General features: G+C 33.8%; 1 long non-coding RNA gene and 1 pseudogene across 2 annotated transcripts in view; both read left to right on the top strand.

Moving 5' to 3' along the window:
• The window catches only part of LOC306647158 (flavin-containing monooxygenase 5-like), a 636,328-nt pseudogene that overhangs the window by 226,597 nt on the left and 392,208 nt on the right, over positions 1–17,523 (top strand). The gene's annotated exons all lie outside the window — the stretch shown is intronic.
• Positions 6,307–7,803, top strand: LOC306646657. Its single transcript, XR_013759932.1, has 2 exons — positions 6,307–7,349; positions 7,533–7,803. It is a non-coding gene; the product is annotated as an uncharacterized lncRNA (long non-coding RNA).

Raw genomic sequence — 17,523 nt, forward strand, 5'->3', positions numbered from 1 at the left:
TGAACTTTCTCTCGTAGAGCACAACTCACCATCTCCCAGGAGAAAGCTCTGAATGTTTAACCACCATTTTCTAAACTGTGTTAATAAGCATGCCATTCTCTAAACTATATGAAGCATTGTGTCAGAATAGCAGAAGAGAGTTTCTGTACCTACCACGAATAGTATCTTTCTGTATTTCCACATGTCTGCCACATTTCTACCCTCATAACTCTAGGTCAATCATTTTAAGAAATGGGTGAGTGGCACGGGCCAGAGACAAAAATGTCTTCAGACAGACACTACAAAAAATAAAGACAAAAATCAATTATTTCCTTAACTAAGAACCATAAAGATTTTCAGCCAGCTCAAAGGCTTTGCTGATAGCCTTGTCTCCTATAGCATTGTCACTAATGATGGTTCCAATTGAGGGATTCCAACAATCAATAAACAATATTTTCCTTCCAAGAATGATATGTAGGCCTTTAAGAGAGAGTAACTTTTATAAAAGACAGGTATTAACTTGCCTCTCCCTTCAAAAACAACCATAACTGACACATTCAAATATTTTTTTTAAATATAATTTTAGTTGTTTATGGACTTTTAATTTATTTATATGTGGTGTTAAGGGTTTGGGATATGGCTCAGTTTGCAGAGTGCTTGCCTGTCAAGCACAAGCACCACACACAAAAAACTCTGTGTAGTAGCTCAGTGGTAGAGCACTTGTCTAGCATGTGCAAGTCCCTGTGTCTGATCCCCAGTACCACAAACATGTGGTGTTGGAAATTGAATCCAGAGTCTCACATATCAGGCAAATGTTCTACCAGTGAGCCACAACCCCAGAATGACATTTTCAAATATTGAGGGAAACACTGCCAGTATTCCATAAGGCCCTCAAACAACTTTGGATACTATTTCAAAGTTACCTTAGTTTCACTATAAGAAATTTTGAGAAGAGGATGCTGATCCACTTTTTTCCCCCTCATGCAGTTATTGCTGCAATGGGAGTTAGGTAATTTAAAAAGCTGCTATTAAATTTGTTCTGGGATAATCAATTATACCTCATCAGCCCTAATAGCACTCAGGGCAGCTTTAAGTCACTGACTAGGGTTGCTATGGAGAAAAAAATTGTCTTGGACTTCCTCCTTACCAAACCCAGGGAGGACTGTGAGATCTTTAACATACCCATCTGTATATAAATTAATACACTAGCCAAATGGAAGATAGATTGAAAAATTGAAGAAGAAAGCCAAGTTGGGCTAAGTTTGATTCCGATGGTGTATTGATATTTGGGATTTGTTCTGTTGATGAAATTTGGGACCTGAAAAGCATGGCTGAGATTGCTACTTCAGGTTGGCCTCACCTGCTGCTTGGAATCCTGTTCATCAGAAATTTTATTATACACTCTGTGAGGCAACCTAAACAGATTTCATCATAGCCTGCATCAGTCAGATCATAGTTAATTACTGTTCCTGTTCCTAAATCAGGGTTTATCTCCTTCAAAGCCCTGCTACAACTGATCTTCCTAACATCACACTATGAGCTTCATACTCTGGAAATGGGGGGTGCTGTAAAGGTAATTCAAATATTTATTTTTGACCTAGGAGTTTATGACTACTGACAACACCCACTAAACATGTCAGTTTAAAGTGGTGGAAAACCTGGAACCCTTCAAGCTCTTGATACTCCCAGCCATAATTCCAATGGGACTGGATCAGATAGACACTTTAGGTGGGAGAAAAAAAGATATAGCATGCTGTTACTTAAGACTTCTAGACACACACACAGAAGAAAAACCAAATGTCCATCCAAAAAACTAAGATTCACATACTTATTCCTTTCCTGACATAAATATACTACAATTCAATCAACTCTGTGAATAAGAGCAAGGGTTTCAATAAACTCTTTGGGATCCATATAATGCTTTTGATACCCTGCCAAAGTATGACTCTCACAAAAAAAGATGGAAGGCACACATAAAAAAAGAGAAGAAAGAGAAAGTAAGAAGAGAAAATTAAAGTGTGGCAAAAACCAGAGATTGACTGCTCAACACTTACTCCAACCCTCTTCTAAGTAAGATCAGATGAACAAGAGAGGACAATCACATACATGAAAACTGGACCCAGAGACAGTTTTGTTCTCCTAGGACATGTGAGGAAGAAGATATCTCTGTTCCTGGAATCTCAAGTGCTAGCCTTAGTACTGTTTGGAGTCATGTTTTCATTAGAACACTGTGATGTGGTATAACAATCTTCTTCTGTTCAGTACACTTATGATTGCGTAGTATCCACACAAGTTCCAAGGACATTGCAAAAATTCTGTAGGGCACTCAATACCACATTCTACTTAAATGACCTATAATTGTTTAGGTTGCTAGCAGTTGAAAAAAAGCTATCTGATATATTCAAGAAAGTAAACTGAAAAATACTAATGCTATGTCCAATATTTCATTTATACTTTCTTTTCTGAAAATAAGAATTTCAGGGGCTGAGAATATAGATCAATTGGTTGAGTACTTGCCTCCCATGCACAAGCCTCCCACAGCACCACCCAAAAAAAAAGAAAAAAGAAAAGAAAAAGAAAAAAAAAGGAAAAGAAGACTCTCTAAAGTCTGAGAATTACTTTCAGATATTTCAGGTATGTAATTTTTAATATTATTACTATATGAAATACAGGAAAATATGTTCATTTCTTTTTTTTAAAGCAACACAAAATTTTAATCCCTAGGCATTTAACGTAGCATGACCTGTAATACTTAAAATTTTAAAATAAGAACCTAATGACATTAGAGAGGATTGAAGGTACATTGTTAAGGAAACAGAATAGGTTCTATGAAAATTATAGGCAAATTATCTTTATTATGGTCACAGTCTAAAGAAAATTGAAAAATTTTTCTTTAAAAAGTACCTTGGTGTGCTGGGGTTATATTCAATGGTTGAGCATTTGCCTAGCATGTGTGAGGCACCAGGTTCAATTCTAGGCACCATATATAAATAAAATAAAGGTCTTTTGACAACCAAAATATATTTTTACAAAAGGTACCTTGCGATCATATTTTTCAATAAAAAATCTTCATTGTTCTTTATTTTACTATTTCCATTTTCTTCAACTTAAAAGCAAACAACTTATTTTACATTTTATTCAGTGACAAGTTTTAATTTTAAATTTAATGATCTGCTATATCACCCAGATTAACACATTTTAATAAATGCAAACTAGGTAGATAGTAATAAAATGGGTACCTAGAACAATAGCTTTATGGCAAAATGGACAAACAGCTAGTTCTAAAACATAACAAATTTGTGGAAAATTCAGAAACAACTAGAGAAAGAATACTTATACTAGTAAATTATTGCTTCATAATTTTAAAGGAGATAGAGCATAGTCCATAATCCACAAAAGAGAACCTACTTTAAGTTTTTTTTTTTTTTTTAATTGGGTGGTATAAGCTAAATAAGCTTAGTAGAGAATCATACATTTTATGCTTAAGGATACCATCTGCTAGTTTTTTCACACATTAGGCTTAATAATGAGAAGCCTCCATTAAAAGTAAAATCCACAAAAGTGAACTGGAAAAATGAGAATTTAGAAATCTCTTCCAATTATCTACTCTTTATCAGCAACATAAATTGTACTCCCAAATTAAGGGGATTTTAAATCATGCCAACATTATTTATCACTTCTTGATGCAAATTAAGCTTTAAGAACTGCATCAAGAAATTTTAGTATTTAAAAATATCAAAAAATTATAATACTACTCAGTGTAACAGAAAATATAATTATTTACACAACTGAGCCAAATACTTTTGTAAAAACCAATTAGTTTCAAATACAATCAGGAATGTATACTTTGGTAAAAATTTCTGAAGAATTGAATCAAATACATGATTTTTATATCTATCAAAGGGCAGTGTTGCCAGGTGCAATAGCACATCCCTGTATTCCCAGCAGTTTGGGAGGCTGAGGCAGGTTCATTGCAAGTTCAAAGTCAGTCTCAGCAATTTAACAAGGCCCTAAACAACCTAGCAAGACTCTATTTCAAAATTGAAAATTCAAACAAGAGGCTGGGGGCCAGGGGCTGTAGCTCAGTGGTACGGCACTTACCTAGCATGTGTGATGCACTGAGTTCAATCCTTACCACTACATAAAAATGAAACAAATAAAGTAAGACATGCTGTCCATCCACAATTACAAAACTACTGACAAATAAAACAGGCTGGGTATGTGGTTCAGTGATTATGCACTGCTAGGTTCAATCCATGGTATCAAAAAAAAAAAAGGGTGGAGAATCATTTTTGCTGCTATTCCCACTCTGCAACACCGCAATACAATTATCACAAAATAAAGCAAATAAGAGGTAGTTCAAAAAGAAATTATTCTGACAAATGTCATTAGCAGCATTATTAATAACAATAAAAAATGAAATGACCTAAATGTCTCCAAATTAATAATTGATAAATTAAATAGGTATATTCAATAACATAATGTGGAATAATAATAATAATGAAATAATATGTGGCATGATAAAATGGAATAGTATGTGACAGTAAAAAATGAAGTAGTGATACATACTCCAGAAAGGATAAACATTAAAAATATGTCAAATGAAAGAAGGCAGTCTCAATGAACCATATTTATTATGTTCACTGCCACATGATCATATTTATGTTAAAAGTCTGGAATACCCAAAACTATACACACGGAAAGTATATTAGTTTGGCCAGGTCATAGAGAGAACAAAGAAATTTGTGGGGTTATGGCTAAGGGGTGGGGTTTCCTTTGGGGAGCATTGAAGGTACTATAAAATTGAATATGATTAGGGTTACACATCTGAATAAACAAAATCCACATTTTTTTTGTGGTGCTGGGGATTAAACAGAGGGTCTTATTCAAACCTCAGCAAGGCAAGCACTCTACCAACTGAGCTATCTCCCCAGCCCACCACAAAACACACATTTTAAATGGGTAAATAATATGACATATGAATTTTATCTGAAAAAATGTTGATAAAAAATCCACGTCAAAACTATAAAAATTTTTGAAATAAAAAATTAAAAATATTTGCACACATTAATGTCTTAGTGTTGTAGATAGTAAGCCTAGAAATAGATTTTGAAAAAGGAACTCTTAAAAACATCAGATTACAAAAGATCACTACACAAGGGGAAATCACAAAGACATAAGGAAGAGAAGAGAAAGGAAAAGAAAATGAGAGAAAGAAAGGGAAAGCCAGGAGAGGAGGGAGAAAAGACAGAAATAGAATGAGTCAAGAGGGGCTTTTCTTTTTTCAGGCCCTTGGCCTCTGGACACATGCAGTAGAGAGCACACATTCAGATCTTCAGTCCTACCTACTGCAGAAAGACACAAATCACAGCAACAAGGTCCCTCACCTGCCACTCACAGCACTGTCAACTGATGTGTCACAGTCTACTTATTAGCTTCACAGTTTCCAATGTCATCTAATTTTATTTCAAATACCATCTTTTAATTTTAATTTAGTGTTTTTAAATTTTAAGACTTGTTTTTTTTTTTTTTTTGGCTGGTATATAGCTCAGTTGATAGAGGGCTTGCCTTGAATGCACAAGGCTCTGGGTTTAATACCCAGTACCACAAATAAAAAAAAAAATTGGTTTTTCTATTCCTATCACACCCAGAAAGAATAAAAGGGTCAAACTACAGAGAGCTTTAAAAAAAATAAAAAATTGTAGGTAGGGCATGGCGGTACTCTCAATGGTGTCTTGGAATGCTGAAGAAGGAAGATTGCAAGTTCAAAGCCAGCCTCACAGCCTCAGCAACTTAATGAGGTCCAAAGCAACTTAGTGATATCCTGTCCCAAAACAAACAAACAAACAAACAAACAAACAGGGGTGGGGACGTGGCTCTGCGGTTAAGCAACTATAGGTTCAATGCCTGGTACCCCCCAAAAAAAAGAAAGAAAAAAATACAATTTTAACTTTTCTATATATATATATATATATATTTTACATATAATTTAAAAGAGATGCCCTTCATGTTAATTAGCACACTGGTGCTCATTAGAATAACCTGAAGATTCTTCTAAACTCCCAAAGGCCAGGTCACAAACAGTTCAAATATATTGTCAAATCTGGGAAATGAGAATCCAGTATTAATTGACTATTTAAATATGCTCAGATTTGATCATAACAACAATCACACCATGAAAACTTCTTGTCTGTTTTGATATTTTTGAAGGAAAAATTAAGCAAATATTAGTGAATATAATGTAAACTTTGTGGAAGAACACATTTTAAGAATACTTTATAACCCTGAGTTTCACCTTTTTTCTTTTGTTTTTTTCTGTGTTGCTGGAGATCAAGCCCAGGGCTAATGTGCTCTACCACAGAGGAAACTCCCAGTCCTATGACCTTGAATTTTACTATGATTAACTTTCAGACTATCAGTCATGAAAATTAAACAATGAGAAGTCACAATTAATAACTGCTTTAAAGTCATACTAATAATTAAGTCTAGTATAATAAACAATTATAAAGCTATAATTATGTTTATAAAACAAAGTAATTTTTCTCCCAGAAAGTAACCTAAGATGTAATCACAGGTGTTTGTAAAGACATCTATAAAACAAATTAGAAATAGTACAAAGTGAAGTTCTAGACATTCACTAATAAAACTATAAAAATATTTTAAGTAGCATATAATTTCATAATATATTATTTACATATAAACCAGTCACAAAATACTTTTACAAAACATGTATGATGTGTCCTTAAAAATGGATTTTACATACATGGAACCTACTTGCAGTTGAACTGAATTATGCCAAAGGCTCTCTGCAATAGAAGAAAATCAGTCAACCTAAAGATCATATATCTTTGATCTTCTAAAACATCTTGAAGGCTATTTGAATTCTATTAATTATATTGCAAGTAGCAAATAACACAAATACCACAATATAACTGATTCATCCTGTTAAAGAGTCAATATGCTGAGGCAACCAGTAACATTTTAGAAGTAGCTTATTGAGTACATACCATGGACCAAGCACTATTTTAACTCTCACAATACCCTAAGATGTATATTCATCAAGTATTTACATAACACTTTCTACTTATCAGGCACTATTTGATTCACTTTATAAATATTAAATCTTTTTTATTCCTTAATTGAAACATTAAAATTGTACATATTTGTAGGGTACCATGTGATGTTTCAATATAGGTATACACTGTGGAAAGCTGAAATCAGGGTAAGTATATCACTTTCCTCATACTTATGTCCTTTTATTGTAAAAACAAACATTCAAAACTCTTCTAGGTCTCTTGAAATGCACAGTAGATTATCATTATGTAGAATCAATTTACTGGGAATTTTAATGTATATAATAAGCATAGTATGTAGGTACTACTGTTAACCTCTATTCTAGATTAGGAAACTGAAGCAGGAAAAGGTTAAGCAACTTACTCAATGGCTCATACCTGCTAAATGATAGACAAAGGACCTAGAACCAGACAGCCTATACAGTGAACACAAAGTGCTCTCACCAATAAATTCCAGGCACTCTTGAACAAAGTTGTGAGAGCCAAAATGATACAGTAAGGTACTATAAGTATTCAAATGTACAATATTAATTATGCAAGAACTATATTTTCTCCTCTTGTAATAATGTGAATCTAAACTACTACAGATGCTCATTTTGTGGATGGAGGCAAGTAGTCCTAAATATTATTTGTATTATTTTAATACTCACTCTGAAATCAAAAACAATAAAAATAATATGGAAGATAAGGGATAAGGAAGCAAAAGGAAGGGAAAATGGGAAGAGAAAAATAGAAAGGGAGGAAAAAAGGACAAGGGAAAGAAAAGGGGAGGAGAGTAGGAAATAAGAAGGAAAGAAATTTAAGGGGATCTGGAGAGAGGAAAAGGAGGTTAAAAGGGAGTGGAAGACAGCAATAAGGAGAAGAGATAGATGGGGGAGAAAGGGGAAAATGAAGAAGTTCAAAAAGTATCATATATACCAACATGTATACACATAAGACAAATTCTTAGACTTGCATAATGAAAAATTATGATATTCATAAAGTGCAAAGAATAAAGTACTGAAGCCAGATGCCACACTTTCCATGATTGGAAACAACAGATAGGTTTGGCTAAGTCTCCTCTATACATATGTACTACAGGTATACACTGGGAACAAGAGCTGTGGCCAGAATGAGCTGGCTCAATCCCAATGACTACAGTGAGATCTCACTTTGGACTCAAAGCTATGGAGTTAGTGCTGGAATAAACCTCTGAAAACATGAGCCAAAATAATTGTTTCCTCCTCTATATTGTACTTGTCACATCCTTTGATAATGCAAATCTGCCTAAAACTCATGTGGTCCTGAATAATGGTCTATTTATTTAATAGTAGAATAAATTTGAAATGTGTTATCTGGTTTTCCATGAGAAGTAGTAAATCAGATTAACAAAAACATAAATCTGATTTTAAAATAAAGACATAATAGCATACAAATAGATAAAATACTTAATACAAACTAGTATAGGGAGAACACACTAATCAGGTCCTAAAATAACTTCCAAAGTATAAAGGAGAAAAATCATATGTAAAAATAATGGATGGTTTCTGAGTAATTTTCTTAAGTGTAGAGACTTACCAAAAAGAGTTGTACCTAGCATGATACACACTGGACTAGATTTGAGTAAAATGCAAAAGACAGAACATCTATGGTAGGAAAGATGCACAAAAATCTAGGAAGCCGAAGCAATTTATCAAGAAAGGATTTCAAATTCTCTCATGCTCAGAAGGTAATATCTGTGATGACTAATGTCATTCCCAGGATAATTCTTCTCTAGGTTGACACAGACCCCCTCACTTCAGGCATAGGACTACTACTCACTGATAATCTTAAAAATATTTAAATTCAATATTTGACATAACATATTTTGCTTACAATGTGCACTTTTTCTTAAAAGTAGCAACTTTTTAACTTCAATACTGATTTTATTTTTTATTTCCTTCATATCATCTAATGCTTACTAGTGTCAGTTGGCCAATTTCTACAAAATGACTGACATTTGCCCCTAATTATGTTGAATTTGCAGATCCAATGGGGAACACTGTGAGTTTTACCAAAATTAAACTTTTGATCATTGAATATCAGCTGCCTTCCCATTTGTTTTCATATTTTTTGCATTTGATATTTACCTTTACATTTTACTTTGCAGTGGACAGGTCTTAAAATATTAGTCATTACTTTTATTTCCTATTACTTTTTCTACATTTGTGATTGGTTTCTGTCTCCATTTTGACATTGCTCATTGCTAGGGTAATTTATACAATTTTATGTTGACGTTGTAACATATTCTCTTACCAAACTAATGTAGTTCTAGTTTTGTTAGTGTGTAAAAATTTCTTAGAAATATTATATGAAGTATACTATCATCTGCATAGGCTATTTCTCTTTTGATGTATAATATCCATGTTTAATATTCTCAGAACAATGTTGTAGAAGTCAGAAAATCATACTACTTTTTCCTAATACCCAAACTAAGTTGTGAAGCACTTAGATTTTCAAACCAAAATAGGATAACTGAAGATAGTTCCCAGGGGCCCTTTTGTGGATTGAGAAACAATTTTCCTCTAGTTGTAATTTGCTATAGGTTTTAACATACATTGGCAAATGATTTGCCAAAATTTTTCTCTGTCAAATTTATTTTTGGAACCTTTCTCTATTATGACATATAGAGAGATATTCCTCCTGAACATGCAGAGTATACAGTATTTATCACTCATATTTCTAGAGATAAATGAGACAGAGAATCTAAACTAAATTATAAATTTGAATAGTATTTTTTTGATAATGATGTTGAGTACCTTTTATATAACTTTATACATTTGTTTGATTTTTAGGCGAATTATCATACAGTATTAGTTTTATTGTCTTTTTTCTTTTTTGATGAGTTGCATGATTTTCATATATTTTGATTTTAAACTTTTCTCAGATATGTGGTTATCAAATATTTTCTTCAATCCATTGTCCACTTATATTTCATTGGTTGATTCCTTGCCCATAAAAATGACTAAGAATTTATTATCAAATCATCCATCTCAATATTTTGGAAAAAGTAAATTTTATAAAGAGCAACATGAGAAGATACTAAAAATGATCATACCACAGAAAGAATCATCAATGTCAAAGTTGGTGCTTTCCAAAAGCAAATGGAATTGAAAAAGCTCTGGTAAATTTGACAAGTAAAAATTAGGTCAATTATGTACTATATAATTGCCAGCATGTGCATATATATAATGATATCTCACTTGATGAGACTACATTGTAGAATTTTTTTCTAATTTATTCTGCCATTTTCTGAATATCTGAGTGTAATGACAAGAACCTAGTTGATACAGACTTTTGTGTAATGAGACTTTTTTCTGTTTCCATTGTTGTGCATAAAGTATATCCCTGACCAAAACACTATGATACCCCTCATGATTGATGTTATAAAGTTATAGCAACCAGTGTACACCTCATAATGAAATAAACAAATGGTAGAACTCAAGACAAAATGCTTAATAAGTCACTTGCTATTTAGACAGTAAAAAAATCATAGAGATTACAGTACAGGAAAGAAGAAAAATGGAATTCTGTCCAAAAAATGATGCTAACACATTGAGATATTTTTGTAATAATAAAAAAGCTATTCATCATAGCATATAAAAATTCATTTTCACATACTAAATACTGAATATAAATATTACAAATAAGTAATAGTGAAATATTAAAGAAAATAGAAAGCATTCACAAGTTGTAATAGGGAAGAGTGAGAAAGGATGCATGTGTGGTACACACTTAAAATATCCAGTACTCTGGAGGCTAAGGTAGGAGGATCACAATTGTGAGGCCACTCCAAGCAGCTGAGTAAAATCCCATCTGAAAATAAAATTTTAAAAAGAGCTAAGGATATAGATTGGTAACAGGACACCCTGGTTTTAATCCCCAATGTCACAAAAGGGGGAAAAAAACAAATGGTTACTGTTTTTTGAAATTACACAAAATATTATTTTTAAATTTATGAATTGCATAATATTAAAATAAAAATTCTATATCTCAAATAAGTCCATTGAAGGGTGCAAGGAGAGTAACACATTGAAAAAACTAATTAACTCACATATAATCAAATACTTATAAGAAGGTAAGAAAGGAGAAACTGCAAAAAAAAAGCAGACAAGAGACTTGAATAATCACTTTAAATAGGAGATAGATATCTAATTATTCAATAATCAATAAAAACTCAACACCTTTTTATTATTCATTTATGTACAGTGCTGAGAATCAACCCCAGTGCCTCACACGTGCTGGGCAAGCACTGTACCACTGAGCCACAACCACAGTCCTAAAACTTAACATCTTTAGGAATTAAGTAATGTAAAGTAACTCATACATACAAAAAACAAAATTGGAGACCCAAAATGGCAGACTAGAGGGAGGTTACATTCCTTGTCGCTGCATAACTCAGGTTTCAAGTAGAGGAAAATCTGTTTCTCTGTGAGGCAGTCTTTGCTGCTTATCAATCACCTGCTGTTTATCTCATTTGTCCACTTCAATCACCCACAGTCTGCCAGCATATCAACAAATTTTTTAGTGCAGATCTCTCACTCACTGCTGTCTCTGCCATTTGCCTGTCTCTTGCCTTCCCATTACCTGACTTTCACCTACCCATCACCCACCACATGAGGTCCACCTGCTGATGGTCTGCTGATAGCCTGCAGACTGACTGCAGACCACCAGCAAAACACCAGCTGCCTGCTATTACCTAGAAGTCCACTGTCAGGTTTGGTTAGATGTGCATGGCTGCTGACATTTTAGGACAACAGTCAGGACCTGCAGGACCCCTGGCACAACTGACTGCATTCCCACCTCCAGGATCCCTGGCACAAGTTACTGCATCCAACATGGAATTGGCACCCACACCCCGCATTACAGCTCCCCATTTGCCAACACATTTGGAAGCCAGTGCATTCATCTTGCATTACCCTGAAAGTGGAAGCTGATACCATTAGGTGGGACCAATTCCATCCTGAGATGCCTACTGGTGACAGGAAGTTCATTGTCAGGTAACCTCTCATGCATCAGGCTACTGAAGACTGGGAGGTTTGAACAGTATATGACTGTTATAGTGTAGATTTTTTTCTGAAAAATTTTAAGTTTTTATTTCTTTATTTTTCTCACTCTATTTTCCTTTTGTTTATCTGTTTCCTCAGAGTCTTTTTCTCTGCTTTACATTGCTAACAGCCAACTTCTTTTGGTGCTGCTATCACTCTTCCTATGATTCAGTACTTCTAAATACTCTTTTCTTATCCTTCTAACATTTACATCTTACACTCCTCCCCATCCTTTGTCCACCATTATAAACTGTACACCTCATTGCAAATCTATTTGTTTTACTGTAGATAATATTTGAACTTATCCTATTTACTATGACAATATTGTTAACATCTTCAAAGGGGCTATTTAGTTTAGGGCTGCATATTATCTGCATTGGGTATTGCTAATATTGATATACACCTTAAAGAAGAGGTTTTGGAAACCTGCAGGGTTACTATAAGCCTTTAGGGGGGAAACTGAAATAACCCAGATTTACACTGCAAGAGGGGAAGATATATGAACAACATTGAAAAGACAAGAAAAGTGTTCCAAACAAACCAAGATTCTATATTAATAGAATCCAGTGACAGCACAGTAGAAGAAATATCAGAAAAGGAGTTTAGAATATACTTAATTAAAATGATTCATGAAGTAAAAGATAGGATAAGAGAGCAAATGCAGGCAATGAAAAATCACTTTAATAAACAATTGAAAGAGCAACTGCAGGAAGCAAAAGATCATCTCGACAAAGAGATAGAGATTCTGAGGAAAAAAAAAAAACAAACAGAAATCCTTGATATGAAGGAAACAATAAACCAAATAAAAAATTTAATGGAAAGCATCACCAACAGACTAGATCTCTTGGAAGACACAACCTCAGACAATGAAGACAAAATATTTAATCTTGAAAATAATGTTGACCAAACAAAAATGGTAAGAAATCATGAACAGAACCTCCAATAACTATGAGAGATCATGAAAAGATAAAATTTAATAATTTTCAGGATTGAGGAAAGCACAAAGATACAAACCAAAGGAATGAACAATATATTCATTGAAATAAATCAGAAAATTTACCAAACCTGAAGAATGAAATGGAAAAATCAACAAGAGGCTTACAGAACACCAAATGCACAAAATTACAAAAGAAACTTTATATAATAAGTGGTTTCAATTCAGCTTAAAAAATAATTTTACTACATATATCAGTACATTATATACAATGTTAGTATTTTTGCTTTGAATTCTCCATACTGCAATGAAATTCCTACTTTATTAAATGAATTTGATATGCTGGTTGTGCATGATTTAAACTTTTTTTGCTTTCTCCTTTTCTGGTTGTGCATTTTCTTTTACAACAACCCTCTAGAAAGAGTTTCTGAGAATTACTGAGCTGTTTGTGAAGGAGATATACAGAGTATGAAAATAATCATTTTAATAAAAGAAGTATATATTTAAGGCTGGGGTTGTGGCTCAGTGGTAGAGCACTGGCCTACAAAGTGTGAGGCACTCAGTTTGATTCTCAGCACCACATATAAGTAAATGAATAAAAATAAAACTCTATCAACATCTAAAAAATATTTTAAAAAAAAGAAATAGATATTTAAAATTTAATACTAACTATGGGAAAAGGGTCCAATGTGTAAAACATAGTTTATCTTTGGATTCAATGTTTATCTTTGGTTTTACAAAGTAGCTTGTATTTTCAGTATTTTCTACATAATATGTGAAAATGTAGAGCAATAGCAATACATCAATAGAATGAGTAAATTTTCTGAAAAAAATAGTATTGATGAACATAGAATAAATGCACTCATGAAGGAAAGATGGAGTTTAAGCTGTTATTATTCATTTTTGGAAATTGTTTTGCTATCTACATACATCATACACCCTTACAAGAAACAGACTGAAATTACAGCACCTGTACATATGAGGATATAGCCATATTTCTGCAGAGTTGAAACCCAGGAGTGTGGTTAAAGATGATGTACATTTAGAAAGAAATAAATAATAAACTGTGGAAAATAATGGCTTCTAGAAGAAAGACATTTTTTTTGTGATAGAACACCCAGTTTGACAAATGCTATAAAACACCATGTATGTTTATATCAATGTTACATGAATGTCACATTTCATACATAAGTATATTTAAAAAGTGAGCAAAATTTTGAGAAAATAAATACAGAAGAGCATGTAAAAGAATTAGTTACACACTCTATGTATAGATAAAACTCATAAAGTTGACCATTTTTCCCAAATTAATCTATGATACCCCATCAAAATTAAAACCATGTTTTGCTTTTAATTAAAGAAGGAATGAAAGCAAAAAATTCTAAAATTCTCCTGAAGGCTAAATACACATGACATTAGCTAAGAACTCTCTAAAATATAAGAGAAGTAACAGCTATCATTCATTACCTAACACTAATATATATTATCAAATTACATTATCGCAGTAATTTAATGACCAAGAAGTCACAATACAGAAAATTCCATATGTATGTAAATAATTTTATTAAGTGCAATGAAAGGACCTGTATAAATCCAACTACATCAAGAAAAATATTTAATGTGATTGAATGTTACAACCCAACCTGAAGGCAGATGTTATAAGAAGAGACAAAGATCACTGGTAGGGCTTGTGTGTAGAATGTGTGTAACACTGGAATTACACCCCAGCATTCACCCAAAAGCAGATATTAAGAAGGGTGATTTTAAAAATATAGCAGAATATGAGCCTTGTGACTCTCCATCCATTCATAAGTGCATCAAATAAACATCTACTACTGTTTTGACTTCCTCTTTAAATGAATTTAGAGTCACATACATTGGACAGCAAAAACAAAAAACCTACCATCAGATGAGTAGGAAATGTTGGGGTACACTTGGACATTAGCCTTCCTTGAGCAATGTACCATATAATTGGGACAGAATACCTAAATATGTTGTTGCTCTGAATAGAGGAAAATGATTGTGATCATAAATATATCACATGTAACTCCAAATTGCCTGTAGTTTATTAATTTATCTGGTGCTCACAGAGGAAGGAATTAGATGTACACAAGCATCAAGAGCAGAAAAAGGGGTGTTTTTCTAGAGCCATTCAAGATCCCTGGGCTTTATTCCATGTGACCAGGGCAGAAGAGGATTTAAATCTCAAGGGTCCCAGTTTATCCCAAAAAGGTATTTGTCAGTATACTCTGCACACTGTTGTTGCTAACAGGTGATCTTCTATCTAGCCATCACTAAAGAGTTACTAGGAGAAAAAGAGTCCACAACTGGCAAAACAACTGGTAGTTCAGCACTACCTGAGCCCTGTACCCTAACACAGTTCAGTAATAACTCCAGGCATAACCATTTCTTGCTATAAGAAATTTTTTACAACTTCAAATTTTTCCATTCAATGGACTATATCCTAAACCACCAAGCTTTGGTAGCTATGCCAAATGTGCTTTGTGTATCTCCCAAGATCACAAATGAGTGGCTTTGCATCAGTGTGTAAGCATTTCCATGGGTCACAATTCCCTCCAGGATTGAAGAAAAAGGGTTAAAAGCACAGATCTGTTTATTTCTAAAAAGGTTTACATAACCTTTTTCCAGTGAGTATAAGGCAGCCTGAAATCTAACAAACTTGCATCAGGAATTCAGTGCACTGTTCAACTATAAGACCTTCTGCAACCTGAGCACAGATATTAGAATGGCTTTCAAACAATTGAAGAAAAGTAGTACTCCAATTATATGGATATGAAAGAAAGAAACACATTTTCACTGTGTTAGAATAGAAATTTGGTACAGCCATTAAAAACAAAAAAGCATTGAGAGTTCTTAAGAACAAACAATAACAACTCTGGTTGGATTTCCAAAATAGGTAAAATCACTATGTTAAATGGTTGCATTCTCATCTTCACTATAGCAGCTTTCATAATAGCCAAAATGAGAAAACAACTGAAGTGCCTTTTAGATGAAGGATACAACAGGAGACTTTTTCCAGCTTCAAGGCACTCAGATACTTCCTTGAGAAATTATACTCCCTAAACTTATACTGCTCTCTAACAAGGTAAGTCCCAAGTACTGATATTCACTAGACTCTCAAAAAATATTAGATGTACAAGCTGTGGAATTCTAATATCAGGCAACTGTAAAACACAGAACCAAAAAAAAAAAAAAAACAGAGGGGAGAATGAGAAGCCTCTATCATAAATTCCACAAGGGGGACTCTCAGCACAAAGACATTCTGACAAGTTGTCCTGACTTGGAGAGACAAAGGGAGGACAGAAACACATATATTTTGGTAAAGGTTGAGTGATTTTTCTCTATTTTTCTATCATGTGAAATGCTCATAAACAAACAAAGTTCTTTTCTTTAGTTTTTTTCCTATGGTACTGGGGATTTGACAGAGGGTCATGATGAATCTGAGCCCATACTCAGCTCTTATTTTAAATTTTTGAGACAGGACTTTCTAACTTGCCTATAGTCTACCTAAATTCCAATGTTGATCTTGAAATTGCAATCTTCCCGCCTTAGCCACCTGAGTCTCTGGAATTATAGGCATGTGCCACTGCACCAAGCCAGAAAATAAACTCATTAAGAAGTTCCATCCAGTTATTGGTAAAATAATTTAAAAACACTGCTTATTTCAAATGTAATAAGGCAAAAGCAATTGATAATACTGGGGAGAGAGGAATTTCTCATGGGAATATGGACAGGGAACTGGAATTTTAGGAGTTTATTGACATATATACATAAAGGTTTAGGCTAGGAGTTAGGGTTCTGCATTTGACATTTTGTTTCCCATTTATTGAGACTATTAAGAAGGATACAGGCAGTGTGGCACACACCTATAATCCTAGCAACTCATAAAACTGAGGCACAAGTTCAAGGCCAGACTCAGTAACTGTCTCAAAATAAAAAATAAATAAAAAGTATGAGGGATGTAGTCACAATGGTAAAGGATTTCTGGGTTCAAACCATGGTACCAACATCTCCCTAAAAAAGAAAAAAAGCAAGCTCAGAAGAAAGAACTGAGACCCCTATACACCATAGTTCCCTCATGCAAAAAAACAATACATGGAGTTGTGATTCTGATGATTATCCCACTCCTCAATCCACCACAGTCTTGGAAGGTGCTGGAATTCTGCCACTAATTTGCTTATGTAGAACTTCAGGTAGGAGCTGAAGATACACTGCAGGGATTAGAAAAGGACTCCTACTGTCTACTGCTGACATACACCCCACTTGACTGGCCAGTGGGGAATTCAGAGCTGACCTGCCTCAGAGGAACACCCAGGCCTGCATATACTAGAGATTACCATATAGATGCTAGTCCAAAATTGCAGATCCCAACATAGTCACTGCAGTCAATTTCAAGCAGCATCACTCCCAGTCTCAGGATGCCACTGCACACAAACCACTTATTGACTTT

The sequence above is a fragment of the Sciurus vulgaris genome (assembly GCF_902686455.1).
Source record: "Sciurus vulgaris genome assembly, chromosome: 16".
Lineage (NCBI taxonomy): Eukaryota > Metazoa > Chordata > Mammalia > Rodentia > Sciuridae > Sciurus > Sciurus vulgaris.